Source organism: Salvelinus fontinalis, chromosome 3, assembly GCF_029448725.1.
Source record: "Salvelinus fontinalis isolate EN_2023a chromosome 3, ASM2944872v1, whole genome shotgun sequence".
NCBI lineage: Eukaryota > Metazoa > Chordata > Actinopteri > Salmoniformes > Salmonidae > Salvelinus > Salvelinus fontinalis.
The window spans coordinates 16,745,464-16,768,055 of NC_074667.1; the positions used below are offsets into that span (position 1 = coordinate 16,745,464).

Sequence of the window (22,592 nt, forward strand, 5' to 3'; positions counted from 1 at the left end):
CCATGGATGTTTGAGTAAAGAAGGGCAAAACAATTACTCCACACCAGGTGGCAGTTGGCAAGCACAAGATACAATGATGTACTGATGATTGAGAAGAGCTAGCGTGTTTACAAAGCTTTAGGGTCTTATGTATGGAAGTGGGCTATGCTAATATTGACCTAAACATACCTTCCATTTTACGTGGTGCCAAGCAACATCTAATTCCTGATGAAAAGTGACCACTCTGGATTCTTCATTAACCACAATCCTCTAGCTGAAAACTTCCCACAATAACAGGTAATCAAAAACATATTGTTATGTAGAATATTATCTGTTTAGTGTACACAGCATTCAAGTCCATTCCTATCACATTGTACTGTTCTGTTGCTGCAACCTAAAATATATAATGACTATGACTGTACTGTGTAAGCCTCGCAACACTCTCTGGGTATGTGGGAGGGTCAGGGGGAGGTTGCTAATCCCCTACAAACAAGCTGCAACAAACATCTCACTCATCCAGGGCCAAATCAGGACCAGATGGACAAAGTCAACAATGGGTACTGCAAGCAAGCTAAAGGTCTTGTTTTATGCCCTTTCTCTAGCTCTGTCAACATGTACAGTGCATTCGGAAAGTATTCAGACCCCTTGACTTTTTCCACATTTTGTTACGTTACACCCTTATTCTAAAATTGATTAAATAGTTTTTTCCCCTTCACCAATCTACAAACAATGCCCCATAATGACAAAGCAGAAACAGATTTTTAGAAATGTTTGCAAATGTATTAAAAATATCACATTTACATAAGTATTCAGACCCTTTACTCAGTACTTTGTTGAAGCACCTTTGGCAGCGATTACAGCCTCGAGTCTTCTTGGGTATGAAGCTACAAGCTTGGCACACCTATATGTGGGGAGTTTCTCCCATTCTTCTCTGCAGATCCTCTCAAGCTCTGTCAGGTTGGATGGGGAGCATCGTTGCACAGCTATTTTCAGGTCTCTCCAGAGATGTTCAATTGGGTTAAAGTCCGGGCTCTGGCTGGGCCAGACAAGGACATTCATAGATTTGTCCCAAAGCCACTCGTGCATTGTCTTGGCTGTGTGCTTAGGGTCGGTGTCCTGTTGGAAGGTGAACATTCGCCCCAGTCGGAGGTCCTGAGCACTCTGGAGCAGGTTTTCATCAAGGATCTCTCTGTACTTTAACCCATTCATCTTTCCCTCGACCCTGATTAGTTGCCCAGTCCCTGCCGCTGAAAATCACGCTCAAAGCATGATGCTGCCACCACCATGCTTCACCGTAGAGATGGTGCCAGGTTTCCTCCATGCTTGGCATTCAGGACAAAGTGTTCAATCTTGGTTTCATAAAAGAATAGAATCTTGTTTCTCATGGTATGCGTCCTTTAGGTACCTTTTGGCAAAGTCTCAGCGGGCTGTCATGTGCCTTTTACTGAGGAGTGGCTTCCGTCTGGCCACTACAATAAAGACCTGATTGCTGGAGTACTGCAGAGATGGTTGTTCTTCTGGAAGGTTCTCCCATGTCAGCAGAGGAACTCTGGAGCTCTGTCAGAGTGACCATTGGGTTCTTGGTCACCTCCCCAACCAAGGCCCTTCTCCCCTGATTGCTCAGTTTGGCTGGGCAGCCAGCTCTACGAAGAGTCTTGGTGGTTCCAAACTTCTTCCATTTAAGATTGATGGAGGCTACTGTGTTGTTAGGGACCTTCAATGATGCCAAAATGTTTTGGTTCCCTTCCCCAGATCTGTGCCTCGACACAATCCCGTCTCAGAGTTCTACGGACAATTCCTTCGACCTCATGGCTTGGTGTTTGCTCTGACATGCACTGTCAACTGTGGGACCTGTGTGTGCCTTTCCAAATCATGTCCAATCAATTGAATTTATCACAGGTGGACTCCAATAAAGTTGTAGAAACATTTCAAGAGTGATCAATGGAAACAGAATGCACCTGAGCTCAATTTCGAGTCTCATAAAAAGTGTCCGAATACTTAATAAGGTATTTCAGTTTTTATTTTTAATACATTTGCAAAAATGTCTAAAAACCCAGTTTTTCGCTTTGTTATTATGGGGTATTGTGTGTAGATTGATGAGGGGAAAAAAGTAATTTCAGAATAAGGCTGTAATGTAACAAAATGTGGAAAAGTCAAGGGGTCTGAATTCTTTCCGAATGCACCGTATATAGTGCATTGCCTTGTGCCCTCTATGTCTCTTGCCTACAGTGCCTTGTTTCAAAGACCAGTGTAATAATACATCAATCTCAGACCCCCTTTGTCCTCCTCAGCTTCCATTCATGGCAAATGTTACCCGAAGAGGGAAGTAGGTGATGGTTGCGTGAGAAAGGCATTATTTGCTATGGTGCAGGGCCATAACCCGCATACTGTACTATATGAATGCCTGGTTGGGGGCAGGGTTGGGTATGTTACTTTCTAAATGTAATCCATTACAATTACTAGTTACTGTCCAAAATTGAAACCAGTAACGTAACTTTTGGATTACCCAAACTCAGTAACATAATCTGACTACTTTCAGTTACTTTTGGATTACTTTACTCAAGAGGCATTAGAAGAAGACAAAGAGGATCCATCAAACGTATTTGGTGTGTCATCATAGTAGTCTCTGACTTGTTGTCAGACATGCTCAGGTGGAACAAACTTAAACTTCCACCTTTTTTTTTCTTTTTTTTAAAATTTTTTTTATCCCCTTTTCTCCCCAATTTTCGTGGTATCCAATCGCTAGTAATTACTATCTTGTCTCATCGCTACAACTCCCGTACGGGCTCGGGAGAGACGAAGGTCGAAAGCCATGCGTCCTCCGAAGCACAACCCAACCTAGCCGCACTGCTTCTTTAACACAGCGCGCCTCCAACCCGGAAGCCAGCCGCACCAATGTGTCGGAGGAAACACCGTGCACCTGGCCCCCTTGGTTAGCGCGCACTGCGCCCGGCCCGCCACAGGAGTCGCTGGAGCGCGATGAGACAAGGATATCCCTACCGGCCAAACCCACCCTAACCCGGACGACGCTAGCCCAATTGTGCGTCGCCCCACGGACCTCCCGGTCGCGGCCAGCTGCGACAGAGCCTGGGCGCGAACCCAGAGACTCTGGTGGCGCAGTTAGCACTGCGATGCAGTGCCCTAGACCACTGCGCCACCCGGGAGGCCCCCAACTTCCACCTTTTTATAATAATTAAATAAATGTCATTGAGAAAACAGACAGGTGTCGATGTATTTTTTCGCAAAAACATCCTTGCCAAATTTAAAAGTAATCAAAGAAGTAATCATCTAGTTTTTCGAAAGTATCTGTAATCTGATTACAAATAATTTTGCTGGTAACGTAACTGATTACAGTAAAAACATTTTAACTCAGATTACATGTAACTGATTACAGTTACGTAATCAGATTACATGTAATCAGCTAGACTCAAACCCTGGTTGGGAGGATATGGTTTTAAGATGACCATAGGGGATGATACTGTGTATATGCATATGGAGTTCAAACCCAAAACACATAAGGTCCTGTTTATCAATCTTGTTAATCAAAGACCTATTATTTCAAGCCATTTGATTTGGCACACAGATTACTTCATTTTTGAAACACAGGGATTTGACGTTACATGTAGCCCTACTTATTTTATTAACTATGATAATAAATAGCCCCCACATGACTATTAATACTAGCTATTAACAAATTCCGTTGTCAATGTGTTTTCACAGATGGCATTTGACGGACATCTAAGATTAACAACATTTTGTAACTCAGGTACTGTTGAGTCTGTCCATCTACAGATGTAGGATCTGTCACGACATCCGCCGAAGTTGGCTCCCCTGCCTGTTCGGGCGGTGCTCGGCGGTCGTCGTCACCATCCTACTAGCCGCCACCGATCCCTTTTTCGTTTGTCTGTTTGTTTTTTCTTATTAGTTTAACCTGTGTTTCTGTTGTTTGGTTTAATGAGCTTCCCTATTTTTAATAGGTGGACCCGCCCTTGTTTTGTGCGGGATTGTCTTTATGTTACGTGTGTGCGTTTTAGGTAGAGGTGGATTTATTTTCTTATACTTGGCACCCTGTGTTTTTTGGGTTGTCACGTTGTTGTCCGCGCCCTGTATTGTTGGGCTTATCATTTTGTGTGCCGAAGTAAAGAGCACTTTTCCCCAGTGGAACTCTCTGCGTCTGATTCCTTCACCCACCTAGTCCCGCGTGACAGGATCTTAATTTTATCACTATTTTGTTACTGAGAATTTCCCTGCAAGGCAGGAAATGCGAAGTACTAGTGCATTTGAGTTTTAAAAAGGCTTCTAAAGTTTGTAATTTTCACTTTGAAATGTCAGACTTGACAAAAGAAAAATGTATCAAGCCATACAGACATTTCCATTAATTATAATCCACATAATAATTCACATTTCCTGCTGTAGCAAACTGGCTCAAATTAAGATCCAACATCTCTACGCTGTTTTACCTTGCCTTGTGTCTTGAACTAATGTTACATGCTCAATTAGCCTGGGTAGCATCTCAGGTAAGTGCACTTTCCCCCAGAGTGGCACTACATTACACACTGAACTAGAAATCATGTTGACAACAAGGAACGGGACAAAGTCAACCTAGATCTGTCTATCTAATTAAAATCAGGGTAACACTTTATTTGGGTCGTCCATCTGTAGACTATCTGTCTATCTACAGACTATCAGTAACATTTCAATTAACATTTCTATTAACCCTAACCCTTAACTTTAACCCTTATCCTAACCCTAAACTTAACCATAACCCTTAGTCTAAACCAAACCCTAACCATAACCTTAGCAAGCAGTTGCTTATCAACAGATAGTTTGTTGATAGTATGACCGTATGTAGAGCATCTACAGATGGGCTATCCGGACTACACAAATAAAGTGTGGCCAACATCAGCCATGGGGTTTCATTGTCCAACTCTCTGTTGTCCTGCTGAGGAGACCTTGCCAGGGATGGTAGAGCTTGAACAAGGCTTGTTGGTTCTCTGTGATAAAAAGGGAATGTTTTAGGCACTTGGCCTGGCTCCAGGGTATGGAGAGGGAGGTCTCTAGGGACCCCTGTATGGGGTCTCTGGAGACCCTGCATGGTTGTGAGCAGACTGGCGCTCTGCCAAATGAACTGTGAATCTCCCCCCGTTCCCAACCCCTCAACCCCCCCAACTCCGATGTCGCCACTGCAACACTCCCCATCTGATCATACTATTTCCATGGCTACGGAAAGCTCCTTGCCTGCCAATAACCCTCATAGAAATAAGTTATTTTCATCAAAAAGAGGCTGACTTTTTAGCTCTGCCACTGATAACACACGTCCATGTTAGAGACAAATACTTGGCCTTTTGGACATAGATAAATCTCACATCTTACAGCATGTGCATGTTCGACAGCACTTTCATCATATAATATGACAGTATATCTTAAAAGGGAGCCTAACATTGAAGCCACATGCACATCATACTCTGGAATGTGGCCACAATTCATTCATTGTGTAATTCAACATGATCGGAAGGACTGGAGTCCAGTTCTTGGTCTGAGAATCTTCCTTACAGAATGGAATATGTTAATGAGCCATAATGTTGCCATATAGAGCTCTTCCAATGGCTTGCCATGCAGCATTTAAAAAGCTTGTTCAGTTAAAATTGCCATGACTAATGGCTTTATCATTCTGGGACCCTCTCAGAGTTGAAGGCGCTTCAAAGAGTTGTGAAAGGATATAAGTGAAGCGTAAAATGATTCCCAAAATTCAAAGAAACAGTCAGAGACATAATATACTGTATAAAAAGGTAAAAAAAATCCAGCGAATGTAAAAGATGGTCTGAAAATATGACCCACCATCAGAAGATGTAGTCATAAAATAATCCATCACGTTCATTGATAAATATGCAGTAAAATAAGAGGAAAGAAAGTTTTAAAGTAAATATTGCATTTTTGAAATATTTTATTGTAATTTTGTCCAGGTTAACACATGTTGATCTACTCTGAATTGTAGAGAATCATCCATATTATACAATTGCTGACTGGTAGATCTGTTATATAAATTGCATGGATTAGATGGGATAGACTTAAAGGCTATATTGAATGTTTTCCACGTCATGCATATGGTTGCAATATGTATGTTCATATTGGCACATTGTGTATTGATGCATGAACATTTTACTGTCTGACATAGATTCTTGAGCAATTCTTGAACATTTCTGATAGAGAAGTGACAGTTCAGTTACATCTTTTTAAACTGACTTGTTATAAGCATTTATATGAACCCATACAATGTCTTATTAGGCTTATTGGGTTAATAATATTTGAATAGACTGAAAATAGCTTATTTATTTAGTCGGGATCATTATGAAATAGGAGTGAGACATTACAAGGGGTTTCTTACATGCTTATAAGAAGTTTTACATTTACTGTACCTGTCGGCTTTAATTCTTTGGGCTGCAAGCCCGAAGCCGGGCACAATATGACAACAGCCACTTCAAGTGCAGGGCGCGAAATTCAAAATATATTTTTTTGAAATATTTAACGTTCACACATTAACAAGTCCAATACAGCATATGAAAGATAAACATCTTGTGAATCCAGCCAACATGTCCGATATTTAAAATGTTTTACAGCGAAAACACCACGTATATTTATGTTAGCTCACCACCAAATACAAAAAAGGACAGACATTTTTCACAGCACAGGTAGCATGCACAAAATCAACCTAACTAACCAAGAACCAACCAAACTAACCAAGAAACAACTTCATCAGATGACAGTCTTATAACATGTTATTCAATAAATCTATGTTTTGTTCGAAAAATGTGCATATTTGAGCTATAAATCAGTTTTACATTGCAGCTACCATCACAGCTACCGTCAGAAATAGCACCGAATCAGCCAGAGTAATTACAGACACCAACGTCAAATACCTAAATACTCATCATAAAACATTTCTGAAAAATACATGGTGTACAGCAAATTAAAGACAGGCATCTTGTGATTCCAGCCAATATTTCCGATTTCTTAAGTGTTTTACAGCGAAAACACAATATAGCATTATATTAGCTTACCACAATAGCCAGAAACACAAGCCATTTACCAGCAGCAAAAGTTAGCGATCGTAACAAACCAGCAAAAGATATATAATTTTTGACTAACCTTGATAAGCTTCATCAGATGACAGTCCTATAACATCAGGTTATAAATACACTTATGTTTTGTTCGAAAATGTGCATATTTAGAGCTGAAATCAGTGGTTATACATTGTGCTAACGTAGCATCTTTTTCCCAGAATGTGCAGATATTTTTATGACACTCAACTATTCTGACCAAATAACTATACATAAACGTTACTAGAAAATACATGCTGTATAGGAAATGATAGATACACTAGTTCTTAATGAAAATCGCCGTGTTAGAATTCTAAAAATAACTTAATTACGACATCCAGCTTAGTTATAGCGAGAGAGTCCCCAAAATCTGGGCGCAAACTACTAGTACAACATGTTCGACAGATATATGAAATAGCATCATAAAATGGGTCCCACTTTTGATGATCTTCCATCAGAATTTTGTACAAGGGGTCCTTTGTCGGGAACAATCTTTGTTTGGATTTAGAATGTCCTCTTCTCCAGTCAATTAGCATGGAAAGCTAGCAAAGTAGCGCAAAGCTCTCCTCCCTGAACAAAGGCACACAACGCAACACGCCTAACGTCCCGGAAAAATTTCAATAATCTAATAAAACTACATTGAAAAAACATACTTTACGATGATATTGTCACATGTATCAAATAAAATCAAAGCCTGAGATATTAGTCGTCTATAACGACAGCTATTCACAATACCAGGTCCCTTCTCGCACGCCCCAGAAAACAGGAAACTGGTGACACGTCATACAAAGAGCTTTTATTCGACCCCAGATCAAGTTATACACTCCATTTCTTCTCTCACTGCCTGTCGACATCAAGTGGAAGACGTATGAAGTGCATGTATACTAATAAATATCAAGGACATTTATAGGCAGGCCCTAGAACAGAGCATCGATTTCAGATTTTCCACTTCCTGTCAGGAAGTTTGCTGCAAAATGAGTTCTGTTTTACTCACAGATATAATTCAAACGGTTTTAGGAACTAGAGAGTGTTTTCTATCAAATAGTAATAATAATATGCATATTGTACGAGCAAGAATTGAGTACGAGGCCGTTTGAAATGGTCACCTTTTATCCAGGCTACTCAATACTGCCCCTGCAGCCCAAAGAGGTTAAGGTAAAGTGTTACCAAAATATCTATTTAAAAAATATGTACGGACATAAAGGCATGACACATCCTCTTCTCCATTGTTCGTATCTGTTTAGGCGCACCTCTTTATTACAAAGAGTGTCACTAACAAATCAACATTCATAGGAAAAACAGTTTGTGAAAATTTTATGATGAGACACACTGAGGACACCATCACTACAATCTCGGTTTGTTTAGAGGAGAAACTAAGAGCAAAGCAAACAGTACCCCAAAACGGTTTCATTTTATCCCTTCACTTTGAATAACTTATGAGGTGGAAGGTTAACCTGTTGGGGATGGGGGCGCTGTTTAGACTATTTATGCTAATGTGGCTAATTTTTTAAACGGCTTCCCACAAAATCCTTGATCGTACAATATGCATATTATTATTATTATTGGATAGAAAACAGTCTATAGTTTCTATAGGAGTTGAAATTTTGTCTCTAAGTGGAACAGAGCCCATTCTACAGCAATTTCCCTGACATGGAGTCAGATTTGAGAAATGTTGGCCACTTTTCTGAAGTCAGTTAAAAGGGCACTGTCGTTGCTATGACTATACGGACACTTCTTACGTCTTCCCCTGGATGCCTTTACGTGATGACGATTCCAACGGGGTCGATTGCTCGTTCACAGGCCCTACAAATGAAAAAAACCTTTAGCTAGCAAGTCTTTTCTTGCTGCGTAACGCGCGTGGAAGACACCGACCCTCTCCTGTTCCAAGCGTTAGTTTAGCCTGTTATATTTCTCCGGTCATCTTTTCACTCGTTATAGGAGTTACAAACATCATGAAGTAGTTAATTTAAAGCGTTTTATAGCAATTTATATCCGTTTAGTGCGATTTTGGGACATTTATTTTTGCAACGATGTGAAAAGTTGGGCACGCTTTTCAGTTCATCCCGAACGCAGTTGACATTTCCACATGGCAAGAGGACAGCTTTCCACCAAAAGACGATTTCTCCCAAGAAAGGATCCTTTGCCCAAGATACTGATGGAAGAACAGCTCAAGGTAGGACATTTTTATTATGATAAATCGTGTTTCTGTCGAAACATTTTAGTGGCTTAGGACGCCATGTTTTTTGACGTAGCTTCGCTTGGCGCAAACTGTATTGAAAAGTAAGGATAAATTAAAAAATGTAATAACGCAATTGTATTAAGAATTAAATTGTCTATCAATCCCTGTCCACCCTATATTTTTTAGTCACGTTTATGAGTATTTATGTATAAGAGTAGATCACTGTCTAAGTGGCGCAAGGACAAATTCTGACCAGCTGAGTTACATTTCACATTGTCTAACCATGATTTTGGTGGCTAAATATAAACATTTTCGATCAAACTGTATCTGCATGTTGTAATGTGATGTTACAGGAGTGTCATCGGAAGAATTCTGAGAAGGTTAGTGAAAAAATTAATATCTTTTATCGCTCACTTTGGCTAGAATCAATGCTGGGCTGCTAATTGCTATGTGCTAAGCTAATATAACGATTTATTGTGTTTTCGCTGTAAGACACTTAGAAAATCTGAAATATTGTCTGTATTCACAGGATCTGTGTCTTTCGATTCGTGTATGCTGTGTATTTTTACGAAATGTTTGATGATTAGTAGTTAGGTAAACACGTTGCTCATTGTAATTATTCTAGTCCATTTGTGATGGTGGGTGCAATTGTAAACTATGAAGTCTACCTGAAATATGCACTTTTTTCTAACAAAACCTATCCCATACCATAAATATGTTATCAGACTGTCATCTAATGAGTTTTTTTGTTGGTTAGGGGCTATAAATATCTTAGTTTAGCCGAATTGGTGATGGCTACTGGTGTTGGTGGACAAATAAAAGATGGTGGATTATGCTAATGTGTTTTTAGGTAATAGATGTACATCTTTACATATTGTGTCTTCCCTGTAAAACATTTTAAAAATCGGAAATGTTGACTGGATTCACAAGATCTGTGTCTTTCATTAGCTGTATTGGACTTTAATGTGTGAAAGTTAAATATTTTAAAAATATATTTTTTTTGAATTTCGCGGCACTGGTTTTTCAGTGGGGGGGGGGGGGGGGTGCCGCTAGCGCCACGCTGATCCTAGACAGGTTTTAAGACCATATTTGACTGAACCAGATTCCAGCATTAATTATCATTATCAAAGTTACAAGTCAGCTTGAAGCAAACCATGTTTACTTAGCAATTGAAATCATGCTCCGGCCAATCGCAAGGCGGGGGCTGACCCTGTGCAAAGGGAAAGTGCAGTGCTATAGTGCAAGTGCAAAGATTCCTCTCCATAAGCTAACATAAACAAACACACAATGCTTAATAGACACTGCTAAGGCGAAGGCTAAGACTGAGTAAACTTCAATGGAAGAGAGCTTAAAGAGTGAAAAGAGTGAGGGGTAGTTAGAGTTTATGAGAAACACCATCATCTTTGAAAAGATGAGTACAGATCCAGAAATGGTCTGAACGACAACATAGTATTTGTGGTAAATAAATCAGAGGATACCATGCTATGGTAGCCTGGCAGAGTGAAAACTGTAAAGACCGACGCTGGAGTAGAGAAGCAGGTACGGGGAGTCAAACATTTAATCGGAACAGACATGAAACAAGACAGGAACAGCGTCAGCACACGGGTATACAAGGACAAATGACAATCAATGCTGAATCGGGGAACAGAGCGGGGGAACAGACAGACAAAGGGGAGGTAATGGCAGAGGTGATTGAGTCCAGGTGAGTCCAATAATTGCTTATGCGCATGACAGGGAAGGCAGGTGTGCGTAATGATGGTGGCAGGAGTACGTAATGCTGCGCACTCGAGCGCCAGGGGGAAGAGCGGGAGCAGGCGTGACAGAAAACAACTGTTTGCAAACTATTGGATTATGTTAAAACCTGTGTTATTTTTAGTCTGATTAAACTCATATTACTGTTACATAATGTCAGATCCTTGTGAAGATGTCAACTGCTCATATATTTCTTTGAATCATGATGATAAAGACATCTTATAAGCAATACATGAAGTTTATTTCTAAAACGTTACATCCACACATTTTTTATATCTGTGTTTTTTAACCAGAAATGATTGCTTATGGGTACTTTAATGTGTGTGTAAAATATTACCGTTCTCCAATTTTTATTCATATATTTTAGGTGTGTATAATATACAGTGCCAGTTCAAAGTTTGGACACACCTACTCATTCAAGGATTTTTCTTTATTTTTACTATTTTCTTGTAACGCCTGTCGTCGGAAGGGGTGGACCAAAGTGCAACCTGAAAAGTGTTCATGATTTTTTTATTTATCAAAACACTGGAACAAAATAACAAAGTGAAAAAACAAATAGAGAACAAAAGGCTCTCTGTGGCCAGGGCATGATAGTACCCCCCCCCCCAAAGGTGCGGACTCCGGCCGCAAAACCTGACTCTAAAGGGGAGGGTCCGGGTGGGCATCCCTTCATGGCGGCGGCTCCGGTACGGGACATAGATCCCTCTCTGCCCGCAGATCCCTCCGCTTTGGTGGCGGCCCTGGTGCATGGACCTTCACTGGAGGAACCGGGCTGCAGATCACCGCCGGAGGAACCATAGCACCGATCATCACTGGAGGCTTCGTGCCATGGATCATCACTGGAGGCTTCGTGCATTGGATCATCACTGGAGGCTTCGTGCCATGGATCATCACTGGAGGCATCTTGCCATGGATCATCACTGGATGCTTCTTGCCATGGATCATCACTGGAGGCTTTGTACGTGGAGCCGGAACAGGTCTCACCGGACTGAGGAGACGTACTGGAAGCCTGGTACGTGGAGCTGCCACAACGCATCCTGTCTGGATACCCACTTTAGCTCGGTGAGAGTGGAGAACTGGCACAGGACGCACTGGGCTATGACGGCGCACTGGAGGCATAGTGCGTAGAGCCAGCGCAGGACACACTGGACCGTGGAGGCGCACCGGAGGTCTGAAGCGCAGAGCTGGCACAACTCGTCCTGGCTGGATACCCCCTGTAGCCCGGCAAGTGCGGGGAGCTGGAACAGGCCGCACTGGGCTGGGCTGGCGAACCGGGGACACCGGGCGTAGAGCTGGCGCAGGATAACCTGGGCTGAAGAGACGCACCGGAGGCCAGGAACGCTGAGCCGGCACAATCCGTCCTGGCTGAATGCCCACTCTAGCACGACCACTGCGGGGAGCTTGCACAGAGCGCACCGGGCTGTGGATGCGCACTGAAGGCATGGTGAGCAGAACCGGATAGCACAGTGCTTGACCGGTCACTCGCTCCCCACGGTAAGCACGAGGAGTTGGCTCAGGTCTGAACCCTGACTCTGCCAATGTCCCCGTGTTCCCCCCCCAAAAAATTGAAGTCGCCGTTCCACTTTTGTTGCTTCTATTTCCTCCTTCGGACGGCGATACTCCCCGACCTGCGTCCAGGGTCCTTTTCCGTCCAGGATCTCCTCCCATGTCCACTCATCCTTTTTACCACGCTGCTTGGTCCTTTGGTGGTGGGTAGTTCTGTAACGCCTGACAGCTGCCCCTGATTGGGAACCACACAAACATAGAAATAAAGAAACTAGAATGCCCACCCTAGTCACACCCTGGCCTAACCAAAATAGAGAATAAAAGCCTCTCTATGGTCAGGCCGTGACATTTCTACATTGTAGAATATTAGTGAAGACATCAACACTATGAAATAACACATATGGAATGATATAGTAACCAAATCAAAATTGAGATTCTTCAAAGGAGCCACCCTTTGCCTTGACAGCTTTGCACACTCTTGGCATTCTTGTGAGACGCAGAGTAGGTGAACGGATGATCTTCGCATGTGTGGTTCCCACCGTGATGCATTGAGAAGGAGGTGTGATGGTGTGGGGGTGCTTTGCTGGTGACACTGTCAGTGATTTATTTAGAATTCAAGAAAGACTTAACCAGCATGGTACTACAGCATTCTGCAACGATACGCCATCCCATCTGGTTTACACATAGTGGAACTATCATTTGTCTTTCAACAGGACAATGAACCAAAACACACCTCCAGGCTGTGTACGGGCTATTTGACCAAGAAGGAGAGTGATGTAGTGGTGCATCAGATGACCTGGCCTCCACAATCACCTGACCTCAACCCCCTGGAAGCCTGTGTTTCAGACATAAGGAAGGGATGGTTGCAAATGTTTTACTTTTAAACTCAGAAAAAACAGAGATGCTAGTTCTAGGTCCCAATAAACAAAGAGAGCTGCTGTTTGATCTGACAATTAATCTTGATTCTTGTAGAGTCGTCTCAAATATAACTGTGAAGGACCTCGGCGTTACTCTGGACCCTGATCTCTCTTTTGACAAACATATTGTGGCAGACCAGGGGGTTGGGTCAAAACGTTTACACAGATCAGACATGGACAGAGTAGGATTAGCTCAGTTTCAAAGGTGTTTATTAAAATAATAGTCCAAAAGAAAATAGGTCTCCCCAAGAGACCCTCTATGGGATACCTACCGTCTTATGGGCTCCGGGTCTTGCTGAATCCTGTGGCAATCAAAAAATGAACTCCCTCCTGTTACCTCTGGTACCATCCCCAACTATACGGGAGTCCTTTCCTCCCCCAGTCTCTCCCCCATGTGCTTCCTTTCTGGCAGCTTCATGGGAGTTGTACAGCTGGTGAGCAATCAGCCCTTGATTACTCACCAATCCCCAATCAGCCCCAATTAGTCCTGGCCGGAGAGCCCGTCGAGACCTGGCACGTCCAGCAGATGGAGCCATCGCCTCGTGATGTATACTCCGTCTGTTACCAGGCCTCGATGAGTCTCCCCCTGGTGGCTGACCTGCTGTACGCCACAATATCAAGAATATTTCAAGGACAGCTTTTTTCCATCTCCATAACATTGCGAAAATCAGAAACATTTTGTCCAAAAATGATGCAGAAAAACGAATCTGTCATTTCTAGATTAGACTACCGCAATGCTCTACTCCCCGGCTACTCAGATAAAGCACTAAATAAACTTCAGCTAGTGCTAAACACGCCTAGAACCCAAAAAATGGGATCACATTACTCCAGTGCTAGCCTCTCTACATTGGCTTCCTGTTGAGGCAAAGGCTGATTTCAAGGTTTTACTGCTAACCTACAAAGCATTACATGGGCTTTCTCCAACCTATCTCTCCGATTTGGTCCTGCCATACATACCTACACGTACGCTACAGTCACAAGATGCAGGCCTCCTTATTGTCCCTAGAATTTCTAATCAAACAGCTGGAGGCAGGCCTTTCTCCTATAGAGCTCAATTTTTATGGAATGGTCTGCCTATCCATGTGAGAGACGTAGACTCGGTCTCAACCTTCAAGTCTTTATTGAAGACCCATCTCTTCAGTAGGTCCTATGAGTGTAGTCTGGCCCAGGGGTGCGAAGGTGAATGGCAAGGCACTGGAGTGACGAACTGCCCTTGCTGTCTCTGCCAGGCCGGCTCCCCTCTCTCCACTGGGATTCTCTGCCTCTGACCCTATTACGGGGGCTGAGTCAATGGCTTACTAGTGCTCTTCCATGCCGTCCCTAGGAGGGGTGCGTCACTTGAGTGGGTTGAGTCACAGACATGATCTTCCTATCCGGTTTTGCGCCCCCTCGGGCTCGTGCGGTGGAGGAGATATTCATGGGCTATACTCAGCCTTGTCTCAGGGTAGTAAGTTGGTGGTCTGTTGATATCGCTCTAGTGGTGTGGGGCCTGTGCTTTGGCAAAGTGGGTGGGGTTATATCCTGCTTGGTTGGCCCTGTCTGGGGGTATCGTCAGGGCAGGGCCACAGTGTCCCCCGACCCAACCCCGGTCTCAATCTCCAGTCTCCAGTATCTATGCTGCAATAGTCTATAAGCCGGGGGGCTAGGGTCAGTCTGTTATACTTGATATAATACTTCTGTCTTATCTGGTGTCCTGTGTGAATTTAAATATGCTCCCTCTAATTCTCTCTCTCTCCCACTCTCCCTTCCCTTCCCTCCCGGAGGACCTGAGCCATAGGATCATGCCTCAGGAATACTTGGCCTGATGACTCCTGGCTGTCCCCAGTCCACCGGGTCGTACTGCTCCAGTTTGAACTCTTCTGCCTGTGGCTAGGGAACCCTGACCTGTTCACCGGATGTGCTACCTTGTCCCGAACCTGCTGTTTTCGACTCTCTCTCTCTCTATTGCACCTGCTGTCTCGACCTTTGAATCCTCGGCTATGAAACGCCAAATGAAATTTACTTCTGAGGTACTGACCTGTTGCACCCTTTACAACCACTGTTTTTATTATTTGACCCTGCTGGTTATGACCCTGCTGGTTATCTATGAACGTTTGAACATCTCAAAGAACAATCTGGCCTTAAATGGCCATGTACTCTTATAATCTCCACCCAGCACAGTCAGAAGAAATCTGGCCACCCCTCAGAGCCTGGTTCCTCTCTAGGTTTCTTCCTAGGTTCCTGCCTTTCTAGGGAGTTTTTCCTAGCCACCATGCTTCTACATCTGCATTGCTTGCTGTTTGGGGTTTTAGGCTGGGTTTCTGTATAGCACTTTGACATGTGCTGATGTAAAAGGACTTTATGAATACATTTGATTGATTGATTGATTGGTTGATTGATTGATTGATCAGATGATCTGGCCTCCACAATCACCCGACCTCAACCGTTAGGGATGAGTTGGACCGGAGAGTGAAGGAAAAGCAGCCAAGAAGTGCTCAGCATATGTGGGAACTCCTTCAGGACTGTTGGAAAAGCATTCCAGGTGAAGCTGGTTGAGAGAATGCCAAGAGTGTTCTAAGCTGTCATCAAGGCAAAGGGTGGCTACTTTGAACAATATAAAATCTAAAATACACTGCTCAAAAAAATAAAGGGAATACTTAAACAACACAATGTAACTCCAAGTCAATCACACTTCTGTGAAATCAAACTGTCCACTTAGGAAGCAACACTGATTGACAATAAATTTCACATGCTGTTGTGCAAATGGAATAGACAAAATGTGGAAATTATAGGCAATTAGCAAGACACCCCCAATAAAGGAATGGTTCTGCAGGTGGTGACCACAGACCACTTCTCAGTTCCTATGCTTCCTGGCTGATGTTTTGGTCACTTTTGAATGGTCACTTTTGAATTTGTGGCCTGCTGGAGGTCATTTTGCAGGGCTCTGGCAGTGCACCTCCTTGCACAAAGGCGGAGGTGGCGGTCCTGCTGCTGGGTTGTTGCCCTCCTACGGCCTCCTCCACGTCTCCTGATGTACTGGCCTGTCTCCTGTTAGCGCCTCCATGCTCTGGACACTACGCTGACAGACACAGCAAACCTTTTTGCCACAGCTCGCATTGATGTGCCATCCTGGATGAACTGCACTACCTGAGCCACTTGTGTGGGTTGTAGACTCCGTCTCATGCTACCACTAGAGTGAAAGTACCGCCAGCATTCAAAAGTGACCAAAACATCAGCCAGGAAGCATAGGAACTGAGAAGTGGTCTGTGGTCACCACCTGCAGAACCATTCCTTTATTGGGGGTGTCTTGCTAATTGGATATAATTTCCACCTTTTGTCTATTCCATTTGCACAACAGCATGTGAAATTTAGTGACAAAACAAACCAATCTTTTTCATTAGTTCTTTTAACAATAAAAGCTAATTTACCAACATTTCTGAAAATGGATATACACTCCGTGTACAGTTTATTAGGTATCTAGTACCGTGTCGGATGCCCCTTTGCCTCCAGAACAACCTGAATTATTTGGGGCATGGAACTGTTGCTCAATTGTTATCAAGGGACCTAACGTGTGCCAGGAAAACATTCCACACACCATTACACCACTGCCACCAGCCTGTACCGTTGACACAGGGAGCATGGGGCGGCAAATCCTGACTCTGCCATCAGCATGACGCAACAGGAACCATGATTCGTCAGAACAGGCAATATATATTTTTTCCACTCCTCAATTGTCCAGTGTTGGTGATCGCGTGCCCACTGGAGCCGCTTCTTCTTGTTCTTAGCTGATAGGAGTGGAACACGGTGTGGTCGTCTGATGCAATAGCCCATACGTGACAAGGACCGGCGAGTTGTGTGTTCCGACATGCCGTTCTGCACACCACTGTTTTGAGCCGCCTGTTAGCTTGCACAGTTCTTGCCATTCTCCTTTGACCGCTCATCACAAGCTGTTTTTGTCTACAGGACTGCCACTGACTGGACGTTTTTTGTTTGTCGCACCATTCTCTGTAAACCCCAGACACTGTTGTGTGTGAAAAGCCCAGGAGGCCGACCATTTCAGAGATACTGGAACCGGTGCGCCTGGCACAGACGATCAAAGTCGATTAGGTCACTCGTTTTTGTCACGATCGTGTGGAGGATTGATGGACCAAAACGCAGCTTTAGGAAAATAAGCCATCTTCTTTTATTTTTCAAGATGACGAAAAATAAACACGAAACACTTAATACAAACTAACAAAAACAACAAACGATCGTGAAGCTAATAAACGTCGTGCACATACACACACAGGCTACAAACGTTCTACATAGACAATTACCCACAACCAATGAGAGCCTATGGCTACCCTAAATAAGGCTCCCAATCAGAGACAACCGAAATCAGCTGTCTCTAATTGGGAACTCATTCAGGTAACCATAGACTCTCCTAGACAACTAAACATACATAGACAACACTAGACACATGTACTCCACACAAACCCATATACTATACCCAACAACCCCTTTACCATAAAAAAACACCCAAAACCAACAAAACACAAACATTCCCCATGTCACACCCTGACCTAACTAAAATAATAAAGAAAACAAAGAATACTAAGGCCAGGGCGTGACATAACCCCCCCCTTAAGGTGCGAACTCCGGGCGCACCATTACACAGTCTAGGGGAGGGTCTGGGTGGGCTTCCATCCACGGTGGCGGCTCCGGCTCTGGTTGTGGTCCCCACGTCACCACAGTCCCTAACCACCTCCTAGGCTTCCTCCAAATGACCCCCCTCCACATTAACCCCATTGCATTAAGGGGCAGTTCCGGACTAAGGGGCAGCTCCGGACTAAGGGGCAGTACCAGGGTCAGGGGCAGTACCAGGGTCAGGGGCAGTACCAGGGTCAGGGGCAGTACCAGGGTCAGGGGCAGTACCAGGGTCAGGGGCAGCACCAGGGTCAGGGGCAGCACCAGGGTAAGGGGCAGCTCCGGACTGAGGAATGGCAGCTCCGGACTGAGGAATGGCAGCTCCGGACTGAGGAATGGCAGCTCCGGACTGAGGGACTGCAGCTCCGGACTGAGGGACGGCCCATGGCTGGCTGACAGATCTGGCTGCTCATGGCTGGCTAACGGATCTGGCTGCTCATGGCTGGCTAACGGATCTGGCTGCTCATGGCTGGCTGACGGATCTGGCTGCTCATGGCTGGCTGACGGATCTGGCTGCTCATGGCTGGCTGACGGATCTGGCTGCTCATGGCTGGCTGACGGATCTGGCTGCTCATGGCTGGCTGACGGATCTGGCTGCTCATGGCTAGCTGACGGATCTGGCTGCTCATGGCTAGCTGACGGATCTGGCTGCTCATGGCTAGCTGACGGATCTGGCTGCTCATGGCTAGCTGACGGATCTGGCTGCTCATGGCTAGCTGACGGATCTGGCTGCTTATGGCTAGCTGACGGATCTGGCTGCTCATGGCTAGCTGACGGATCTGGCTGATCATGGCTAGCTGACGGATCTGGCTGCTCATGGCTAGCTGACGGATCTGGCTGCTCATGGCTGGCTGACGGATCTGGCTGCTCATGGCTGGCTGACTGATTTGGCTGCTCCTGTCTGATTGGCGGCTCTGGCAGATCCTGTCTGGTTGGCGGCTCTAGCGGCTCCTGTCTGGCTGGCGGCTCTAGCGGCTCCTGTCTGGCGGACGGCTCTAGCGGCTCCTGTCTGGCGGACGGCTCAGTGGGCTCATGGCAGACGGGCGGCTTTGCAGGCTCATGGCAGACGGGCGGCTTTGCAGGCTCATTGCAGACGGATGGCTCAGATGGCGCTGGGGAGACGGATGGCTCAGATGGCGCTGGGGAGACGGATGGCTCAGATGGCGCTTGGCAGACGGGCAGTTCAGTCATCGCTGTGCAGACGGCAGACTCCTGCCGGCTGAGGCGCACTGTAGGCCTGGTGCGTGGTGCCGGGACTGGTAGCACCGGGCTGGGGACACGCATCTCAGGGCTAGTGCGGGGAGAAGGAACAGGGCATACTGGACCCTGGAGACGCACATTAGGCCTAGTGCGTGGTGCCGGCACTGGTGGTATCGGGCTGGGAACACGCATCTCAGGGCTAGTGCGGGGAGAAGGAACAGGGCATACTGGACCCTGGAGACGCACATTAGGCCTAGTGCGTGGTGCCGGAACTGGTGGTACCGGGCTAGGGACACGCATCTCAAGGCTAGTGCGGGGAGCAACAACAGGGCACACTGGACTCTCAAGGCGTACTATAGGCCTTGTGCGTGGTACCGGTACTGGTGGTACCGGGCTGAGGACCCGCACATCAGGGCGAGTACGGGGAGAAGGAACAGTGCGTACAGGACTCTGGAGACACACAGAGGGCTTAGTGCGTGGTGTAGGCACTGGTGGTAATGTGCTGGAGACACGCACCACAGGGCTAGTACGTGGAGGAAGAACAGGGCTCTGGAGACACCCAGGAAGCTTGATGCGTGGTGAAGGCACTGGTGGTAATGGGCTGGAAACACGCACCTCAAAGCTAGTGCGGGGAGCAGGTACAGTGCGTAAAGGGCTCTGGAGACGCACCTTAGACCTAGTGCTTGGTGCCGGAACTAGTGGTACAGGGCTGGGGACATGCATCTCAGGATGAGTGCAAAAAGTAGGAACAGGACACACCGGGTTGTGAAGGTGTACTGGAGACCTGGTGTGTATAGCCGGCATCAAATCTTCCGGAACTTTAACACAAGTTTCAGGCTGAGTACGAGGAACTGACACAGGTGGCATCGGACAGCTAATACGCTCCTCAGGAAGAATGCATTGCATACTCTGCCAAACCAACAGCTCTCTCTCTTCACTCTCCTCCAATTTCGTCAACAACTCTTCGAATGTCTCATAATCTCCCCTTCGTTCACTCTCCTCCAATCTGTCCAATAACTCCTCGACACACTCAGACTCACCCCTCAACTTCGCCGACTGCTCCAAGTGCCCCCCTCCAAAAAAAAATTTGTGCTGTCTCTTGGGCTTCCTCCCGTGTCGCCGTGCTGCCTCCATCTCTGCCTTGGGGCAGTGATATTCCCCTGGCTGTGACCAGGGTCCTCTCCCGTCTAGAATTTCCTCCCACGTCCAGGAGTCTTGACATTGCTGCTGTTGCTTTGTTTTCCGCTGCTTGGTCCGATGGTGGGTAATTCTGTCACGATCGTGTGGAGGATTGATGGACCAAAACGCAGCTTTAGGAAAATAAGCCATCTTCTTTTATTTTTCAAGATGACGAAAAATAAACACGAAACACTTAATACAAACTAACAAAAACAACAAACGATCGTGAAGCTAATAAACGTCGTGCACATACACACACAGGCTACAAACGTTCTACATAGACCCTAAATAAGGCTCCCAATCAGAGACAACCGAAATCAGCTGTCTCTAATTGGGAACTCATTCAGGTAACCATAGACTCTCCTAGACAACTAAACATACATAGACAACACTAGACACATGTACTCCACACAAACCCATATACTATACCCAACAACCCCTTTACCATAAAAAAACACCCAAAACCAACAAAACACAAACATTCCCCATGTCACACCCTGACCTAACTAAAATAATAAAGAAAACAAAGAATACTAAGGCCAGGGCGTGACAGTTTTGTCCATTCTAACGTTCAATCGAACAGTAACTGAATGCCTCGATGCCTCACGTGGCCACCTGACTCAATGTCTGTAGGAGCTAACCATTTTTTGTGAATGGGGTGGTGTACCTAATTAACTGGCCACTTAGTTTATAGCATATCTGTTATTTAAAGCCCTGGAAGAATGTTCTGCTACAGTAATGGCCAAATGATGGTGTTCAGTTCCTGTGTTCTTTACTTTTCTTCAACCAGAGTGTCATGTCTTGTAAAAACAGCTATTTGAATCCATCTAATGCTTCATAATATCACAGTAATGTGCAGTTTGAACTCTCAATAGAGTCATTTGGAATTCAGAAATGTCTCCTAAAACGCATTCTCAAAATCAAAATTGCAGTACACCATCCATAAAATCACAAGCAGGGATACACTGGAGAAATACATTAACAGAAAACAACTACAGTTGTTCCCTTTGGCCAGAGCCTCCTAGTATAGGAGTTTCCAGTAGGGAATAGGCTTGCTGATGGTCTTTCACCAACAATGGATCATACTGTAAAATAAAATAAAAAAAACGACACTAACATAATACCATTTGTATTTATTGTACCTGGCAAGTGGGGAAGGCAAAGCAGTTGTTGATAGATTGTCTTCATGAAACGAAACGAGAATCTATCCAAGAGCAAGTGCGTTTGCATTACTCTAATGAATGATTAAATATTAGTATCGTTGTCAAAGTCTGATTGGATGCCAGACCCTCACTGTTTGGCAGACGCACTGTTTGCTGGTAGTTGAATCTTCACAAATTTTATTCTGAGTCATGGGATGCGTCCCAAATGGCACAAATGGCACCCTATTCCCTACATAGTGCACTTAGATGGGCTCTGATCAAAAGTAGTGCACTATTAAAGAATAGGGTTCCATTTGGGATGCAGCCATGGTGTCAGATCCATTAGCATGACACCTATTAACATGACACAGGATTATTTACAGTTTACACTGTCTGCCTTTGGGCTACCAACCCCCACATGTACGTCACACATCCTTGGAAGTCGTGTCAGAGTCACTTGGAGTTGGTGTCAGAGTAATTTGGAGGGGGTGTCACTTGGCACCATCAAACAGGCATTAAGAAATACCAGTTAAACTATACTCTGAGCAGCGTCTAACTTTTAAATCCAAGCAGAAAACACAGTTTGTGTCTACCAACCTCAGCCTCTCTAAAAGGGAATAAGTAATAGCAGGTAAACTACACACTGACCAAAGTCTAACTTTTAAATCCAAGCAACAAACCAAGTTTGTGTCTGTGTAGGGAGCTAGCATCATCAAACATACTGATAGGCCTACCTTATGCTCTGTTCCAATCCATCCTTATGGTACCCAGCCTGCACAGAGACATAGGCCTCTTGCATTACATTATTTACATGTGATCTCCAGGCATTACAGGCATAGACTCCAGATTACGTGCTTGATTAAGAGCTAATATATCTGATTTCAGATCGGATTCTGGTAGAGCAATGTCAGGCCTTGTCTGCTTCCAAGTCCTCGACGATGCTGTCAAGGAAATAATGGGAAAGTTATGTTTTTTG

The 22,592-nt window shown here is 44.8% G+C and overlaps 1 protein-coding gene across 2 annotated transcripts in view; it reads right to left on the reverse strand.

Annotated features, from left to right (window-relative positions):
• The window catches only part of angpt4 (angiopoietin 4), a 52,829-nt gene that overhangs the window by 17,337 nt on the left and 12,900 nt on the right, over positions 1 to 22,592 (reverse strand). The window contains exon 1 of one of the 2 annotated variants that reach the window (XM_055907856.1): positions 169 to 599. The exons of the other annotated variant lie outside the window; for it this stretch is intronic. The gene's annotated coding sequence lies outside the window, so the exon portion shown is untranslated. Of the gene's footprint in view, positions 1 to 168; positions 600 to 22,592 lie in introns of those variants that run through there. 2 annotated transcript variants of the gene reach the window in all.